Source organism: Macrobrachium nipponense, chromosome 9 (genome assembly GCF_015104395.2).
Source record: "Macrobrachium nipponense isolate FS-2020 chromosome 9, ASM1510439v2, whole genome shotgun sequence".
NCBI classification, from domain to species: domain Eukaryota; kingdom Metazoa; phylum Arthropoda; class Malacostraca; order Decapoda; family Palaemonidae; genus Macrobrachium; species Macrobrachium nipponense.
In genome coordinates, this window is record NC_061110.1 from 39,510,080 (window position 1) to 39,515,079 (window position 5,000).

General features: G+C 33.7%; 1 pseudogene; it reads right to left on the reverse strand.

The window, feature by feature from the left end:
- Positions 1 to 3,451, reverse strand: part of LOC135218519 (uncharacterized) — a 24,397-nt pseudogene extending 20,946 nt beyond the window's left edge.
- Positions 3,452 to 5,000: the final 1,549 nt, after the last annotated feature.

A 5,000-nucleotide genomic window follows, 5' to 3' on the forward strand; every position in this document is an offset into this window, starting at 1 on the left:
AACGCTCGAATTGGCCAACATGGTAGACGGGGTTCCATATCGATTCTAATTACGAAAGCATCCAGATCGAGGGTGATTTGTAGGTCAGAATCGATATGAACTTATAGCGTCTCTGTTGGCTGATTGGATAGCGTCACTGACCGTCCTGATTTCGTCCCCGTCCACTTGGACGGTGGTTCGATCCCATGGGGGGACGAAATTATTATCAATTAAAAAATTCTTCGGTACGGATACATATAGAAAATATATCATTTGGGAGGTAAAGTGAATTTTAGATATTAAAGGACATTGTAGCTTGAAATTGATATATAAATGGATCCACGGTTCGATGTGATAATTATTCATAACAAAAGGCTACGTGCTGTCAAACGCTCGAATTGGCCAACATGGTAGACGGGGTGGTTTCCATATCGATTTCTAATTACGAAAGCATCAGATCGAGGGTGATTTGTAAGGTCAGAATCGATATGAACTTATAGCGTCTCTGTTGGCTGATTGGATAGCGTCACTGACCGTCCTGATTTCGTCCCCGTCCACTTGGACGGTGGTTCGATCCCATGGGGGGACGAAATTATTATCAATTAAAAAAATTCCCTTCGGTAACATATATGAAAATATATCATTTGGGAGGTAAAGTGAATTTAGATATTAAAGGACATTTGTAGCTTGAATTGTATATAAATGGATCACGGTTCGATGTGATAATATTCATAACAAAAGGCTACGTGCTGTCAAAAACGCTCGAATTGGCCAAACATGGTAGACGGGGTTCCATATCGATTCTAATTTACGAAAGCATCCAGATCGAGGGTGATTTGTAAGGTCAGAATCGATATGAACTTATAGTCGTCTCGTTGGCTGATTGGATAGCGTCACTGACCGTCCTGATTTCGTCCCCGTCCACTTGGACGGTGGTTTGATCCCATGGGGGGACGAAATTATTATCAATTAAAAAATTCCCCTTCGGTACATATGATAGAAAAAATATCATCCATTGGGAGTAAAGTGAATTTAGATATTAAAGGACATTTGTAGCTTGAATTGATATATAAATGGATCACGGTTCGATGTGATAATTATTCATAACAAAAGGCTACGTGCTGTCAAACGCTCGAATTGGCCAACATGGTAGACGGGGTTCCATATCGATTCTAATTACGAAAGCATCCAGATCGAGGGTGATTTGTAAAAGGTCAGAATCGATATGAACTTATAGCGTCTCTTGTTGGCGGCTGATTGGATAGCGTCACTGACCGTCCTGATTTCGTCCCCGTCCACTTGGACGGTGGTTCGATCCCATGGGGGGACGAAATTATTATCCAATTAAAAAATTCCCCTTCGGTACATCTATGAAAATATATCTTATTTGGGAGGTAAAAAAAGTGAATTTAGATATTTTAAAGGGGGACATTTGTAGCTTGAATTTTTGATATATAAATGGATCACGGTTCGATGTGATTAAATTATTTCATAAACAAAAGGCTACGTGCTGTCAAACGCTCGAATTGGCCCCAAAAACAAAAAACCAAAATGGGGTAGACGGGGTTTCCATATCGATTAATAATTACGAAAGCAATCCAGATCGAGGGTGATTTGTTTTAAGGTCAGAATCGATATGAACTTATAGCGTCTCTGTTTGGGGCTGATTGGATAGCGTCATGGGGGGGACCGTCCTGATTTTCGTCCCCGTCCACTGGACGGTGGGTTTGGGTTCGATCCCATGGGGGGGGACGAAATTATTATCAATTAAAAAAATTCCCCTTTCGGTACATTTATATGAAAATATATCATTTGGGAGGTAAAGTGAATTTAGATATTAAAAGGGACATTTGTAGCTGGGAATTGATATATATATATATATATAATATATATATATATATTCTATATATATATTTTTATATATATATTATATATATATATATATACAATTATGTTGTCCATAATATATATAATAGGATATATAGATGATAGATATAATATCTATTATATAACTATATATATATATAATATATATTGGTATTTTTTTTAGATTATTATCTATATATATATATATATATATATATATATATATATAATTATATATATATGTATATATATAGATATATATATAATATATATATATATATATATATATATATATATATATATATATATATATATATATATATATATATAATATATATATATATATATATATATATATATATATATATATATATCTATATATATATATATCTATATATATATATATATATATATATATATATATATATATATCTTATATATATATATATATATATATATATATATATATATATATATATATATATATATATACTATATAAGAACAGGTTCACTGTCTAAGATCATGTCCACTCCAGTCTGTAAGGTATTTAGCTGATTATCAAGTAAATGTCAGCGACACCCAAGCTGGTAGCCTGCAGGATTTCAGAAGAACTTTTATTGCCAAAGGAGAACCGAGAAAAAGGTCATACCAGTTAAGAGTGTATAGGACATAACAACACAGTTTATCCAGAAGACGTTCAGATACAGAAAATAAATTTTTAAAAATTATCTGCCTCCTGACAGCCTAAACATTACCTTATTTTCGTAGAATATCTTAAAAAAACATTAAGATATTAAAGGATGACGGACTAAGATTATGCTAGTGATGATTTTCAGATTCTTGTTCAGTTCTTTATAATTCAGCGTAATAATTCTTGATCATATTCAAATGTCACTACCAATCAGCGCCCCCATTGTCATTCAGTTTTTTAATACAGTAATTTTCTAATAATGTGTACAATTCTAATGTTCTTTAATGTCAAGAGTATTATCATGTTTTCAATTCTATTTTACTCTTAAGAGAGATTTCCAACGGTAAATATAATTAGTACAACAGTTCTAATAGCACTTTTATATTGTTATACCGGTAGGAGATTAAGCCACTATTGGAACACTGGTTCGAGTGACGTGGGATTAGTTTCGAGTCAGATGATGAGATGCAATGTAACACGATTGGGATAGAATGGCTAACTTACCACATTTCTAATATTTTACAAGAATTTCAAGTAAAAGGATGGATGTGAATGTTATATACTTACTAAAATCACAGTAGATTCCTGCTTAATCTTCAGTGAAGGACATTACATGCTAACAAAAACAGTAATTGAAAAGAGCTTAATAACATATGCCACCCATACAAAGAGGAAAATGTTCTAAACTCACAGTTGCTTGTCAGGGTAAATCAAGATGATGGCCTCTTCTTCCAGGTGATAGCTTGAGATGAAGAGCAAGAAAGAGAGACATACAAACAGACACAGAAAGAGAGGGAGAAAGAGAGAGACTGCTGGTTGTTGATATGAAAACAATGCTTCTTATAAAGCAACTCGGTTAGATAAAGCCCTAGAGCCTAAACTGAACAACACATCCGTCAGATGCCTTCTTATCAACGACAGTCATCTCGTTGGCAGAAGAAACGGCTCAGTACTATTAAGACTTTGAGTACTATGTCGTCGTTCGAAAATTTTCATTGATTTTAATAACCAACTTTATGTATTAATAATATAATTGCCCAAAAGACCCTCGTTGAATTGTTTAGTAAATTTTTAAGTTTATAAAAAGAGGATATTGCGGAAATAAACCAGACCATCGTTGTAACCGGCGAACTGCTTCTCTTATCACGCCTTATCTTTCTACCAACCCGTATTATCTGTGTGCGTGCATGTGTCATTTTTTTTATTAACGAGAGATAAACTATCGATCACAAAACTCAAACATAAAACCAGATCATGAGTGAAATTTATAAAAATTCTTGATTGCATCCGATAGTTTCAATATTTGGCTGCTTATCTGGAATAGTGAGGATTTTTTGTACGAGGATTAAAAAAAAATAAGTTGGAGAAAAAGAAGTCAAGACAAAATGTCTGAAAAGAAAGGGAAGATGAATGCACAACTGAGGAAAAAGACAACGTAATGATGAAGAGAGTAGATGGAAGCAACTAAGAGAAAAAAAGAAAAAGAAATTCGGATAACATATACATATCAAGCTGATCAAGGTCTATACTGTAGATTATCTAAAGACCTTGAAGCTGATGAAGCGAGGTAGAGAATCTGGAGAACATAGTTGGAAAGAAACAGTAAATATAGAAATGAATAACAGAAAAACTGAAAATCAGGTAAAAGAATTAAGAAGATAATTAGGAGAAATCACTAGTGAATATTGAGAGACGCCGTAGAAACGTAAATCACAGTCATGGAGTGAGACACGGTAGGGGAAACTATTTTAAAAAGCCGAAAACGAATGAGCGAAGTGGAAACAAACAGCAAGATAAAATTCGAGGGTAGAGTGAGGGCAGCAGTAAGGAGAAAATAACCGAGAAGCTGCAGGTGATCCAAAACTTGAAATCATTTAAACCAAAATAGACTGGAGCACAGTACTACTTGTTTATACCATGGCTAACATCCTCATCATCAAATTTCTTTAGTTCTTTTAAGTAATCGATGATGCTCTTCTTGCATCTCCTCATCTATTGTTCTTTGCCTCGATCCATTAGTCGTATGCCTGTATGCAGACGTCTCCATCTACCAGTCTGTTTTGGTTTTAAGTTTTACGGAGGAAAAATTTGTCGAAACGTTCAAGAAAATAATCCTTTGGGACCTATAATTGGCTCAAGAAAATAATCCTTTGAACCCGCTAATGAACTCTGTATGTTCTTCTGTCTCTATAAATTCAATATTTCCATTGAAACTGCCAGTTGGGAACTACATCAGGTAGCTACCCATTTCATTCATTCCCTGTAGGAAAATTAAACCTATTCAGATTCACGATCAATCTCGACTCCCTATTAATAATTCTTTTTATGTATGTTCTCTAATTTACTTATTGAGTTGATATCAGAATATCTTAAAAATGAATTAACCGGTTTGGAGTTACCAATCAGTCATTCAATTTTTTTTATTAATTTAATTGTGAATTTATGAACGAGTTATTATAATAA